Raw genomic sequence first — 15,617 nt, forward strand, 5'->3', positions numbered from 1 at the left:
TCTCTTCTAGTTTAGGAGATATTCGCGTTTAAAGATTTGCATACAAAATATGCCTAAAAAAATTTTTTTTTATGCCAACTTTGGGGGGTCTATCTCTTCTAGTTTAGGAGATATTCGCGTTTAAAGATTTGCATACAAAATATGCCTAAAAAAATTTTTTTTTATGCCAACTTTGGGGGGTCTATCTCTACTAGTTTAGGAGATATTCGCCTTTAAAGATATGCATACAAAATATGCCTAAAAAAATTTTTTTTTATGCCAACTTTGGGGGGTCTATCTCTTCTAGTTTAGGAGATATTCGCCTTTAAAGATTTGCATACAAAATATGCCTAAAAAAAATTTTTTTTTATGCCAACTTTGGGGGGTCTATCTCTTCTAGTTTAGGAGATATTCGCGTTTAAAGATTTGCATACAAAATATGCCTAAAAAATTTTTTTTTATGCCAACTTTGGGGGGTCTATCTCTTCTAGTTTAGGAGATATTCGCCTTTAAAGATATGCATACAAAATATGCCTAAAAAAATTTTTTTTTGATGCCAACTTTGGGGGGTCTATCTCTTCTAGTTTAGGAGATATTCGCGTTTAAAGATTTGCATACAAAATATGCCTAAAAAAATTTTTTTTTGATGCCAACTTTGGGGGGTCTATCTCTTCTAGTTTAGGAGATATTCGCGTTTAAAGATTTGCATACAAAATATGCCTAAAAAATTTTTTTTTTTGATGCCAACTTTGGGGGGTCTATCTCTTCTAGTTTAGGAGATATTCGCGTTTAAAGATTTGCATACAAAATATGCCTAAAAAAAATTTTTTTTGATGCCAACTTTGGGGGGTCTATCTCTTCTAGTTTAGGAGATATTCGCCTTTAAAGATTTGAATACAAAATATGCCTAAAAAAATTTTTTTTTTATGCCAACTTTGGGGGGTCTATCTCTTCTAGTTTAGGAGATATTCGCCTTTAAAGATTTGAATACAAAATATGCCTAAAAAAATTTTTTTTTTGATGCCAACTTTGGGGGGTCTATCTCTTCTAGTTTAGGAGATATTCGCGTTTAAAGATTTGCATACAAAATATGCCTAAAAAAAATTTTTTTTATGCCAACTTTGGGGGGTCTATCTCTTCTAGTTTAGGAGATATTCGCGTTTAAAGATTTGCATACAAAATATGCCTAAAAAAATTTTTTTTTTATGCCAACTTTGGGGGGTCTATCTCTTCTAGTTTAGGAGATATTCGCCTTTAAAGATATGCATACAAAATATGCCTAAAAAATTTTTTTTTTATGCCAACTTTGGGGGGTCTATCTCTTCTAGTTTAGGAGATATTCGCCTTTAAAGATTTGCATACAAAATATGCCTAAAAAAAATTTTTTTTTATGCCAACTTTGGGGGGTCTATCTCTTCTAGTTTAGGAGATATTCGCGTTTAAAGATTTGCATACAAAATATGCCTAAAAAATTTTTTTTTGATGCCAACTTTGGGGGGTCTATCTCTTCTAGTTTAGGAGATATTCGCCTTTAAAGATATGCATGCAAAATATGCCTAAAAAAATTTTTTTTTGATGCCAACTTTGGGGGGTCTATCTCTTCTAGTTTAGGAGATATTCGCGTTTAAAGATTTGCATACAAAATATGCCTAAAAAAATTTTTTTTTGATGCCAACTTTGGGGGTCTATCTCTTCTAGTTTAGGAGATATTCGCCTTTAAAGATTTGCATACAAAATATGCCTAAAAAAATTTTTTTTTGATGCCAACTTTGGGGGGTCTATCTCTTCTAGTTTAGGAGATATTCGCCTTTAAAGATTTGCATACAAAATATGCCTAAAAAAATTTTTTTTTGATGCCAACTTTGGGGGGTCTATCTCTTCTAGTTTAGGAGATATTCGCGTTTAAAGATTTGCATACAAAATATGCCTAAAAAACTTTTTTTGATGTCAACTTTGGGGGGTCTATCTCTTCTAGTTTAGGAGATATTCGCGTTTAAAGATTTGCATACAAAATATGCCTAAAAAATTCTTTTTTGATGCCAACTTTGGGGGGTCTATCTCTTCTAGTTTAGGAGATATTCGCCTTTAAAGATTTGCATACAAAATATGCCTAAAAAACTTTTTTTGATGCCAACTTTGGGGGGTCTATCTCTTCTAGTTTAGGAGATATTCGCCTTTAAAGATTTGCATACAAAATATGCCTAAAAAAATTTTTTTTGATGCCAACTTTGGGGGGTCTATCTCTTCTAGTTTAGGAGATATTCGCGTTTAAAGATTTGCATACAAAATATGCCTAAAAAATTCTTTTTTAATGCCAACTTTGGGGGGTCTATCTCTTCTAGTTTAGGAGATATTCGCCTTTAAAGATTTGCATACAAAATATGCCTAAAAAAATTTTTTTTATGCCAACTTTGGGGGGTCTATCTCTTCTAGTTTAGGAAATATTCGCGTTTAAAGATTTGCATACAAAATATGCCTAAAAAATTTTTTTTTTGATGCCAACTTTGGGGGGTCTATCTCTTCTAGTTTAGGAGATATTCGCCTTTAAAGATTTGCATACAAAATATGCCTAAAAAAATTTTTTTTTATGCCAACTTTGGGGGGTCTATCTCTTCTAGTTTAGGAGATATTCGCGTTTAAAGATTTGCATACAAAATATGCCTAAAAAAATTTTTTTTTATGCCAACTTTGGGGGGTCTATCTCTTCTAGTTTAGGAGATATTCGCGTTTAAAGATTTGCATACAAAATATGCCTAAAAAAATTTTTTTTTTATGCCAACTTTGGGGGGTCTATCTCTTCTAGTTTAGGAGATATTCGCCTTTAAAGATATGCATACAAAATATGCCTAAAAAAATTTTTTTTTGATGCCAACTTTGGGGGGTCTATCTCTTCTAGTTTAGGAGATATTCGCGTTTAAAGATTTGCATACAAAATATGCCTAAAAAAATTTTTTTTTGATGCCAACTTTGGGGGGTCTATCTCTTCTAGTTTAGGAGATATTCGCGTTTAAAGATATGCATACAAAATATGCCTAAAAAAATTTTTTTTTGATGCCAACTTTGGGGGGTCTATCTCTTCTAGTTTAGGAGATATTCGCCTTTAAAGATTTGCATACAAAATATGCCTAAAAAAATTTTTTTTTGATGCCAACTTTGGGGGGTCTATCTCTTCTAGTTTAGGAGATATTCGCCTTTAAAGATTTGCATACAAAATATGCCTAAAAAATTTTTTTTTTTGATGCCAACTTTGGGGGGTCTATCTCTTCTAGTTTAGGAGATATTCGCGTTTAAAGATTTGCATACAAAATATGCCTAAAAAACTTTTTTTGATGCCAACTTTGGGGGGTCTATCTCTTCTAGTTTAGGAGATATTCGCGTTTAAAGATTTGCATACAAAATATGCCTAAAAAATTTTTTTTTTTGATGCCAACTTTGGGGGGTCTATCTCTTCTAGTTTAGGAGATATTCGCGTTTAAAGATTTGCATACAAAATATGCCTAAAAACTTTTTTTGATGCCAACTTTGGGGGGTCTATCTCTTCTAGTTTAGGAGATATTCGCGTTTAAAGATTTGCATACAAAATATGCCTAAAAAAATTTTTTTTTTGATGCCAACTTTGGGGGGTCTATCTCTTCTAGTTTAGGAGATATCCGCGTTTAAAGATTTGCATACAAAATATGCCTAAAAAAATTTTTTTTGATGCCAACTTTGGGGGGTCTATCTCTTCTAGTTTAGGAGATATTCGCCTTTAAAGATTTCCATACAAAATATGCCTAAAAAATTCTTTTTTGATGCCAACTTTGGGGGGTCTATCTCTTCTAGTTTAGGAGATATTCGCCTTTAAAGATTTGCATACAAAATATGCCTAAAAAAATTTTTTTTTATGCCAACTTTGGGGGGTCTATCTCTTCTAGTTTAGGAGATATTCGCGTTTAAAGATTTGCATACAAAATATGCCTAAAAAAATTTTTTTTGATGCCAACTTTGGGGGGTCTATCTCTTCTAGTTTAGGAGATATTCGCCTTTAAAGATTTGCATACAAAATATGCCTAAAAATATTTTTTTTGATGCCAACTTTGGGGGGTCTATCTCTTCTAGTTTAGGAGATATTCGCCTTTAAAGATTTGCATACAAAATATGCCTAAAAAAATTTTTTTTGATGCCAACTTTGGGGGGTCTATCTCTTCTAGTTTAGGAGATATTCGCCTTTAAAGATTTGCATACAAAATATGCCTAAAAAAAATTTTTTTTTGATGCCAACTTTGGGGGGTCTATCTCTTCTAGTTTAGGAGATATTCGCCTTTAAAGATTTGCATACAAAATATGCCTAAAAAATTTTTTTTTTTATGCCAACTTTGGGGGGTCTATCTCTTCTAGTTTAGGAGATATTCGCCTTTAAAGATTTGCATACAAAATATGCCTAAAAAAATTTTTTTTTATGCCAACTTTAGGGGGTCTATCTCTTCTAGTTTAGGAGATATTCGCCTTTAAAGATTTGCATACAAAATATGCCTAAAAAAATTTTTTTTTTTGTTGCCAACTTTGGGGGGTCTATCTCTTCTAGTTTAGGAGATATTCGCCTTTAAAGATTTGAATACAAAATATGCCTAAAAAAATTTTTTTTTTATGCCAACTTTGGGGGGTCTATCTCTTCTAGTTTAGGAGATATTCGCCTTTAAAGATTTGCATACAAAATATGCCTAAAAAAATTTTTTTTTGATGCCAACTTTGGGGGGTCTATCTCTTCTAGTTTAGGAGATATTCGCGTTTAAAGATTTGCATACAAAATATGCCAAAAAAATTTTTTTTTTATGCCAACTTTGGGGGGTCTATCTCTTCTAGTTTAGGAGATATTCGCGTTTAAAGATTTGCATACAAAATATGCCTAAAAAATTTTTTTTTTTGATGCCAACTTTGGGGGGTCTATCTCTTCTAGTTTAGGAGATATTCGCGTTTAAAGATTTGCATACAAAATATGCCTAAAAACTTTTTTTGATGCCAACTTTGGGGGGTCTATCTCTTCTAGTTTAGGAGATATTCGCGTTTAAAGATTTGCATACAAAATATGCCTAAAAAAATTTTTTTTTTGATGCCAACTTTGGGGGGTCTATCTCTTCTAGTTTAGGAGATATCCGCGTTTAAAGATTTGCATACAAAATATGCCTAAAAAAATTTTTTTTGATGCCAACTTTGGGGGGTCTATCTCTTCTAGTTTAGGAGATATTCGCCTTTAAAGATTTCCATACAAAATATGCCTAAAAAATTCTTTTTTGATGCCAACTTTGGGGGGTCTATCTCTTCTAGTTTAGGAGATATTCGCCTTTAAAGATTTGCATACAAAATATGCCTAAAAAAATTTTTTTTTATGCCAACTTTGGGGGGTCTATCTCTTCTAGTTTAGGAGATATTCGCGTTTAAAGATTTGCATACAAAATATGCCTAAAAAAATTTTTTTTGATGCCAACTTTGGGGGGTCTATCTCTTCTAGTTTAGGAGATATTCGCCTTTAAAGATTTGCATACAAAATATGCCTAAAAATATTTTTTTTGATGCCAACTTTGGGGGGTCTATCTCTTCTAGTTTAGGAGATATTCGCCTTTAAAGATTTGCATACAAAATATGCCTAAAAAAATTTTTTTTGATGCCAACTTTGGGGGGTCTATCTCTTCTAGTTTAGGAGATATTCGCCTTTAAAGATTTGCATACAAAATATGCCTAAAAAAAATTTTTTTTTGATGCCAACTTTGGGGGGTCTATCTCTTCTAGTTTAGGAGATATTCGCCTTTAAAGATTTGCATACAAAATATGCCTAAAAAATTTTTTTTTTTATGCCAACTTTGGGGGGTCTATCTCTTCTAGTTTAGGAGATATTCGCCTTTAAAGATTTGCATACAAAATATGCCTAAAAAAATTTTTTTTTATGCCAACTTTAGGGGGTCTATCTCTTCTAGTTTAGGAGATATTCGCCTTTAAAGATTTGCATACAAAATATGCCTAAAAAAATTTTTTTTTTGTTGCCAACTTTGGGGGGTCTATCTCTTCTAGTTTAGGAGATATTCGCCTTTAAAGATTTGAATACAAAATATGCCTAAAAAAATTTTTTTTTTATGCCAACTTTGGGGGGTCTATCTCTTCTAGTTTAGGAGATATTCGCCTTTAAAGATTTGCATACAAAATATGCCTAAAAAAATTTTTTTTTGATGCCAACTTTGGGGGGTCTATCTCTTCTAGTTTAGGAGATATTCGCGTTTAAAGATTTGCATACAAAATATGCCAAAAAAATTTTTTTTTTATGCCAACTTTGGGGGGTCTATCTCTTCTAGTTTAGGAGATATTCGCGTTTAAAGATTTGCATACAAAATATGCCTAAAAAAATTTTTTTTTTGATGCCAACTTTGGGGGGTCTATCTCTTCTAGTTTAGGAGATATTCGCGTTTAAAGATTTGCATACAAAATATGCCTAAAAAAAATTTTTTTTGATGCCAACTTTGGGGGGTCTATCTCTTCTAGTTTAGGAGATATTCGCCTTTAAAGATTTGCATACAAAATATGCCTAAAAAAATTTTTTTTTTGATGCCAACTTTGGGGGGTCTATCTCTCCTAGTTTAGGAGATATCCGCGTTTAAAGATTTGCATACAAAATATGCCTAAAAAAAATTTTTTTTGATGCCAACTTTGGGGGGTCTATCTCTTCTAGTTTAGGAGATATTCGCCTTTAAAGATTTGCATACAAAATATGCCTAAAAAATTCTTTTTTGATGCCAACTTTGGGGGGTCTATCTCTTCTAGTTTAGGAGATATTCGCCTTTAAAGATTTGCATACAAAATATGCCTAAAAAAATTTTTTTTTGATGCCAACTTTGGGGGGTCTATCTCTTCTAGTTTAGGAGATATTCGCGTTTAAAGATTTGCATACAAAATATGCCTAAAAAAAATTTTTTTTTGATGCCAACTTTGGGGGGTCTATCTCTTCTAGTTTAGGAGATATTCGCCTTTAAAGATTTGCATACAAAATATGCCAAAAAATTCTTTTTTGATGCCAACTTTGGGGGGTCTATCTCTTCTAGTTTAGGAGATATTCGTCTTTAAAGATTTGCATACAAAATATGCCTAAAAAAATTTTTTTTTTGATGCCAACTTTGGGGGGTCTATCTCTTCTAGTTTAGGAGATATTCGCCTTTAAAGATTTGCATACAAAATATGCCTAAAAAAAATTTTTTTTTGATGCCAACTTTGGGGGGTCTATCTCTTCTAGTTTAGGAGATATTCGCCTTTAAAGATTTGCATACAAAATATGCCTAAAAAATTTTTTTTTTTTATGCCAACTTTGGGGGGTCTATCTCTTCTAGTTTAGGAGATATTCGCCTTTAAAGATTTGCATACAAAATATGCCTAAAAAATTTTTTTTTTATGCCAACTTTAGGGGGTCTATCTCTTCTAGTTTAGGAGATATTCGCCTTTAAAGATTTGCATACAAAATATGCCTAAAAAAATTTTTTTTTTGATGCCAACTTTGGGGGGTCTATCTCTTCTAGTTTAGGAGATATTCGCCTTTAAAGATTTGAATACAAAATATGCCTAAAAAAATTTTTTTTTATGCCAACTTTGGGGGGTCTATCTCTTCTAGTTTAGGAGATATTCGCCTTTAAAGATTTGCATACAAAATATGCCTAAAAAAAATTTTTTTTGATGCCAACTTTGGGGGGTCTATCTCTTCTAGTTTAGGAGATATTCGCCTTTAAAGATTTGCATACAAAATATGCCAAAAAATTCTTTTTTGATGCCAACTTTGGGGGGTCTATCTCTTCTAGTTTAGGAGATATTCGTCTTTAAAGATTTGCATACAAAATATGCATAAAAAAAATTTTTTTTTGATGCCAACTTTGGGGGGTCTATCACTTCTAGTTTAGGAGATATTCGCCTATAAAGATTTGCATACAAAATATGCCTAAAAAAATTTTTTTTGATGCCAACTTTGGGGGGTCTATCTCTTCTAGTTTAGGAGATATTCGCCTTTGAAGATTTGCATACAAAATATGCCTAAAAAAAATTTTTTTTTGATGCCAACTTTGGGGGGTCTATCTCTTCTAGTTTAGGAGATATTCGCCTTTAAAGATTTGCATACAAAATATGCCTTAAAAAAATTTTTTTTGATGTCAACTTTGGGGGGTCTATCTCTTCTAGTTTAGGAGATATTCGCCTTTAAAGATTTGCATACAAAATATGCTTAAAAAAAATTTTTTTTTGATGCCAACTTTGGGGGGTCTATCTCTTCTAGTTTAGGAGATATTCGCCTTTAAAGATTTGAATACAAAATATGTCTAAAAAAATTTTTTTTTATGGCAACTTTGGGGGGTCTATCTCTTCTAGTTTAGGAGATATACGCCTTTAAAGATTTGCATACAAAATATGCCTAAAAAAATTTTTTTTTGATGCCAACTTTGGGGGGTCTATCTCTTCTAGTTTAGGAGATATTCGCGTTTAAAGATTTGCATACAAAATATGCCTAAAAAAATTTTTTTTTTATGCCAACTTTGGGGGGTCTATCTCTTCTAGTTTAGGAGATATTCGCGTTTAAAGATTTGCATACAAAATATTCCTAAAAAAATTTTTTTTTTGATGCCAACTTTGGGGGGTCTATCTCTTCTAGTTTAGGAGATATTCGCGTTTAAAGATTTGCATACAAAATATGCCTAAAAAATTTTTTTTTTGATGCCAACTTTGGGGGGTCTATCTCTTCTAGTTTAGGAGATATTCGCCTTTAAAGATTTGCATACAAAATATGCCTAAAAAATTCTTTTTTGATGCCAACTTTGGGGGGTCTATCTCTTCTAGTTTAGGAGATATTCGCCTTTAAAGATTTGAATACAAAATATGCCTAAAAAAATTTTTTTTTGATGCCAACTTTGGGGGGTCTATCTCTTCTAGTTTAGGAGATATTCGCCTTTAAAGATTTGCATACAAAATATGCCTAAAAATATTTTTTTTTTATGCCAACTTTGGGGGGTCTATCTCTTCTAGTTTAGGAGATATTCGCGTTTAAAGATTTGCATACAAAATATGCCTAAAAAAATTTTTTTTTTATGCCAACTTTGGGGGGTCTATCTCTTCTAGTTTAGGAGATATTCGCCTTTAAAGATTTGCATACAAAATATGCCTAAAAAATTTTTTTTTTGATGCCAACTTTGGGGGGTCTATCTCTTCTAGTTTAGGAGATATTCGCGTTTAAAGATTTGCATACAAAATATGCCTAAAAAAATTTTTTTTTTTATGCCAACTTTGGGGGGTCTATCTCTTCTAGTTTAGGAGATATTCGCCTTTAAAGATTTGCATACAAAATATGCCTAAAAAAATTTTTTTTTGATGCCAACTTTGGGGGGTCTATCTCTTCTAGTTTAGGAGATATTCGCGTTTAAAGATTTGCATACAATTTATGCCTAAAAAAATTTTTTTTTTGATGCCAACTTTGGGGGGTCTATCTCTTCTAGTTTAGGAGATATTCGCCTTTAAAGATTTGCATACAAAATATGCCTAAAAAATTCTTTTTTGATGCCAACTTTGGGGGGTCTATCTCTTCTAGTTTAGGAGATATTCGCCTTTAAAGATTTGAATACAAAATATGCCTAAAAAAATTTTTTTTTGATGCCAACTTTGGGGGGTCTATCTCTTCTAGTTTAGGAGATATTCGCGTTTAAAGATTTGCATACAAAATATGCCTAAAAAAATTTTTTTTTTATGCCAACTTTGGGGGGTCTATCTCTTCTAGTTTAGGAGATATTCGCGTTTAAAGATTTGCATACAAAATATGCCTAAAAAAATTTTTTTTTTATGCCAACTTTGGGGGGTCTATCTCTTCTAGTTTAGGAGATATTCGCCTTTAAAGATTTGCATACAAAATATGCCTAAAAAATTTTTTTTTTTGATGCCAACTTTGGGGGGTCTATCTCTTCTAGTTTAGGAGATATTCGCGTTTAAAGATTTGCATACAAAATATGCCTAAAAAAATTTTTTTTTGATGCCAACTTTGGGGGGTCTATCTCTTCTAGTTTAGGAGATATTCGCGTTTAAAGATTTGCATACAAAATATGCCTAAAAAAAATTTTTTTTTATGCCAACTTTGGGGGGTCTATCTCTTCTAGTTTAGGAGATATTCGCCTTTAAAGATTTGCATACAAAATATGCCTAAAAAAATTTTTTTTTGATGCCAACTTTGGGGGGTCTATCTCTTCTAGTTTAGGAGATATTCGCGTTTAAAGATTTGCATACAAAATATGCCTAAAAAAATTTTTTTTTATGCGAACTTTGGGGGGTCTATCTCTTCTAGTTTAGGAGATATTCGCCTTTAAAGATTTGCATACAAAATATGCCTAAAAAATTCTTTTTTGATGCCAACTTTGGGGGGTCTATCTCTTCTAGTTTAGGAGATATTCGCCTTTAAAGATTTGAATACAAAATATGCCTAAAAAAATTTTTTTTTGATGCCAACTTTGGGGGGTCTATCTCTTCTAGTTTAGGAGATATTCGCGTTTAAAGATTTGCATACAAAATATGCCTAAAAAAATTTTTTTTTTTATGCCAACTTTGGGGGGTCTATCTCTTCTAGTTTAGGAGATATTCGCCTTTAAAGATTTGAATACAAAATATGCCTAAAAAAATTTTTTTTTGATGCCAACTTTGGGGGGTCTATCTCTTCTAGTTTAGGAGATATTCGCGTTTAAAGATTTGCATACAAAATATGCCTAAAAAAATTTTTTTTTTATGCCAACTTTGGGGGGTCTATCTCTTCTAGTTTAGGAGATATTCGCGTTTAAAGATTTGCATACAAAATATGCCTAAAAAAATTTTTTTTTTATGCCAACTTTGGGGGGTCTATCTCTTCTAGTTTAGGAGATATTCGCCTTTAAAGATTTGCATACAAAATATGCCTAAAAAAATTTTTTTTTGATGCCAACTTTGGGGGGTCTATCTCTTCTAGTTTAGGAGATATTCGCGTTTAAAGATTTGCATACAAAATATGCCTAAAAAATTTTTTTTTGATGTCAACTTTGGGGGGTCTATCTCTTCTAGTTTAGGAGATATTCGCCTTTAAAGATTTGCATACAAAATATGCCTAAAAAAAAATTTTTTTTTGATGCCAACTTTGGGGGGTCTATCTCTTCTAGTTTAGGAGATATTCGCCTTTAAAGATTTGCATACAAAATATGCCTAAAAAATTCTTTTTTGATGCCAACTTTGGGGGGTCTATCTCTTCTAGTTTAGGAGATATTCGCCTTTAAAGATTTGCATACAAAATATGCCTAAAAAAATTTTTTTTTATGCCAACTTTGGGGGGTCTATCTCTTCTAGTTTAGGGGATATTCGCGTTTAAAGATTTGCATACAAAATATGCCTAAAAAAATTTTTTTTGATGCCAACTTTGGGGAGTCTATCTCTTCTAGTTTAGGAGATATTCGCGTTTAAAGATTTGCATACAAAATATGCCTAAAAAAATTTTTTTTGATGCCAACTTTGGGGAGTCTATCTCTTCTAGTTTAGGAGATATTCGCCTTTAAAGATTTGCATACAAAATATGCCTAAAAAATTCTTTTTTGATGCCAACTTTGGGGGGTCTATCTCTTCTAGTTTAGGAGATATTCGCGTTTAAAGATTTGCATACAAAATATGCCTAAAAAAATTTTTTTTTATGCCAACTTTGGGGGGTCTATCTCTTCTAGTTTAGGAGATATTCGCGTTTAAAGATTTGCATACAAAATATGCCTAAAAAAATTTTTTTTGATGCCAACTTTGGGGAGTCTATCTCTTCTAGTTTAGGAGATATTCGCCTTTAAAGATTTGCATACAAAATATGCCTAAAAAATTCTTTTTTGATGCCAACTTTGGGGGGTCTATCTCTTCTAGTTTAGGAGATATTCGCCTTTAAAGATTTGCATACAAAATATGCCTAAAAAATTCTTTTTTGATGCCAACTTTGGGGGGTCTATCTCTTCTAGTTTAGGAGATATTCGCCTTTAAAGATTTGCATACAAAATATGCCTAAAAAAATTTTTTTTTATGCCAACTTTGGGGGGTCTATCTCTTCTAGTTTAGGGGATATTCGCGTTTAAAGATTTGCATACAAAATATGCCTAAAAAAATTTTTTTTGATGCCAACTTTGGGGAGTCTATCTCTTCTAGTTTAGGAGATATTCGCGTTTAAAGATTTGCATACAAAATATGCCTAAAAAAATTTTTTTTGATGCCAACTTTGGGGAGTCTATCTCTTCTAGTTTAGGAGATATTCGCCTTTAAAGATTTGCATACAAAATATGCCTAAAAAATTCTTTTTTGATGCCAACTTTGGGGGGTCTATCTCTTCTAGTTTAGGAGATATTCGCGTTTAAAGATTTGCATACAAAATATGCCTAAAAAAATTTTTTTTTATGCCAACTTTGGGGGGTCTATCTCTTCTAGTTTAGGAGATATTCGCGTTTAAAGATTTGCATACAAAATATGCCTAAAAAAATTTTTTTTGATGCCAACTTTGGGGAGTCTATCTCTTCTAGTTTAGGAGATATTCGCCTTTAAAGATTTGAATACAAAATATGCCTAAAAAACTTTTTTTTGATGCCAACTTTGGGGGGTCTATCTCTTCTAGTTTAGGAGATATTCGCCTTTAAAGATTTGCATACAAAATCGGCCCTAAAAACCGTAATTCTCAATATTTCTGGATGAAATTCACAAAGAATACTTGAAATGGTCCTACCAATTGATTTCCATTGCGGAATTTGCAAAATCTCGACAAAAAAATTTTTGACCAAAAAAATCGATAGGCTCAAAAAAAAGGTTCAAAAAATCGAAAATCGGCCCTAAAAACCGTAATTCTCAATATTTCTGGATGAAATTCACAAAGAATACTTGAAATGGTCCTACCAATTGATTTCCATTGCGGAATTCGAAAAATCTCGACAAAAAATTTTTTGACCAAAAAAATCGATAGGCTAACCCCTTACAGTTTTTTCAAAAAATCGAAAATCGGCCCTAAAAACCGTAATTCTCAATATTTCTGGATGAAATTCACAAAGAATACTTGAAATGGTCCTATCAATTGATTTCCATTGCGGAATTCGCAAAATCTCGACAAAAAATTTTTTGACCAAAAAAATCGATAGGCTAACCCCTTACAGTTTTTTCAAAAAATCGAAAATCGGCCCTAAAAACCGTAATTCTCAATATTTCTGGATGAAATTCACAAAGAATACTTGAAATGGTCCTACCAATTGATTTCCATTGCGGAATTTGCAAAATCTCGACAAAAAATTTTTTGACCAAAAAAATCGATAGGCTAACCCCTTACAGTTTTTTCAAAAAATCGAAAATCGGCCCTAAAAACCGTAATTCTCAATATTTCTGGATGAAATTCACAAAGAATACTTGAAATGGTCCTACCAATTGATTTCCATTGCGGAGTTTGCAAAATCTCGACAAAAAATTTTTTGACCAAAAAAATCGATAGGCTAACCCCTTACAGTTTTTTCAAAAAATCGAAAATCGGCCCTAAAAACCGTAATTCTCAATATTTCTGGATGAAATTCACAAAGAATACTTGAAATGGTCCTACCAATTGATTTCCATTGCGGAGTTTGCAAAATCTCGACAAAAAATTTTTTGACCAAAAAAATCGATAGGCTAACCCCTTACAGTTTTTTCAAAAAATCGAAAATCGGCCCTAAAAACCGTAATTCTCAATATTTCTGGATGAAATTCACAAAGAATACTTGAAATGGTCCTACCAATTGATTTCCATTGCGGAGTTTGCAAAATCTCGACAAAAAATTTTTTGACCAAAAAAATCGATGGACTAACCCCTTACCGTTTTTTCAAAAAATCGAAAATCGGCCCTAAAAACCGTAATTCTCAATATTTCTGGATGAAATTCACAAAGAATACTTGAAATGGTCCTACCAATTGATTTCCATTGCGGAGTTTGCAAAATCTCGACAAAAAATTTTTTGACCAAAAAAATCGATAGCCTAACCCCTTACAGTTTTTTCAAAAAATCGAAAATCGGCCCTAAAAACCGTAATTCTCAATATTTCTGGATGAAATTCACAAAGAATACTTGAAATGGTCCTACCAATTGATTTCCATTGCGGAGTTTGCAAAATCTCGACAAAAAATTTTTTGACCAAAAAAATCGATAGGCTAACCCCTTACAGTTTTTTCAAAAAATCGAAAATCGGCCCTAAAAACCGTAATTCTCAATATTTCTGGATGAAATTCACAAAGAATACTTGAAATGGTCCTACCAATTGATTTCCATTGCGGAGTTTGCAAAATCTCGACAAAAAATTTTTTGACCAAAAAAATCGATGGACTAACCCCTTACCGTTTTTTCAAAAAATCGAAAATCGGCTCTAAAAACCGTAATTCTCAATATTTCTGGATGAAATTCGCAAAGAATACTTGAAATGGTCCTACTAATTGATTTCCATTGCGGAATTTGCAAAATCTCGACAAAAAATTTTTTGACCAAAAAAATCGATAGGCTAACCCCTTACAGTTTTTTCAAAAAATCGAAAATCTGCTCTAAAAACCGTAATTCTCAATATTTCTGGATGAAATTCACAAAGAATACTTGAAATGGTCCTACCAATTGATTTCCATTGCGGAGTTTGCAAAATCTCGACAAAAAATTTTTTGACCAAAAAAATCGATAGGCTAACCCCTTACAGTTTTTTCAAAAAATCGAAAATCTGCTCTAAAAACCGGAATTCTCAATATTTCTGGGTGAAAATCGCAAAGAATACTTAAAATGGTTCTACTAATTGATTTTCATTGCGGGATTTCCAGAATCTCGACAAAAAATTTTTTGACCAAAAAAATCGATGGACTAACCCCTTACCGTTTTTTCAAAAAATCGAAAATCGGCCCTAAAAACCGTAATTCTCAATATTTCTGGATGAAATTCACAAAGAATACTTGAAATGGTCCTACCAATTGATTTCCATTGCGGAGTTTGCAAAATCTCGACAAAAAATTTTTTGACCAAAAAAATCGATAGGCTAACCCCTTACAGTTTTTTCAAAAAATCGAAAATCGGCCCTAAAAACCGTAATTCTCAATATTTCTGGATGAAATTCACAAAGAATACTTGAAATGGTCCTATCAATTGATTTCCATTGCGGAATTCGCAAAATCTCGACAAAAAATTTTTTGACCAAAAAAATCGATAGGCTAACCCCTTACAGTTTTTTCAAAAAATCGAAAATCGGCCATAAAAACCGTAATTCTCAATATTTCTGGATGAAATTCACAAAGAATACTTGAAATGGTCCTACCAATTGATTTCCATTGCGGAATTTGCAAAATCTCGACAAAAAATTTTTTGACCAAAAAAATCGATAGGCTAACCCCTTACAGTTTTTTCAAAAAATCGAAAATCGGCCCTAAAAACCGTAATTCTCAATATTTCTGGATGAAATTCACAAAGAATACTTGAAATGGTCCTACCAATTGATTTCCATTGCGGAATTTGCAAAATCTCGACAAAAAAATTTTGACCAAAAAAATCGATAGGCTAACCCCTTACAGTTTTTTCAAAAAATCGAAAATCTGCCCTAAAAACCGTAATTCTCAATATTTCTGGATGAAATTCACAA

Source organism: Phlebotomus papatasi, chromosome 1 (assembly GCF_024763615.1).
Source record: "Phlebotomus papatasi isolate M1 chromosome 1, Ppap_2.1, whole genome shotgun sequence".
NCBI lineage: Eukaryota > Metazoa > Arthropoda > Insecta > Diptera > Psychodidae > Phlebotomus > Phlebotomus papatasi.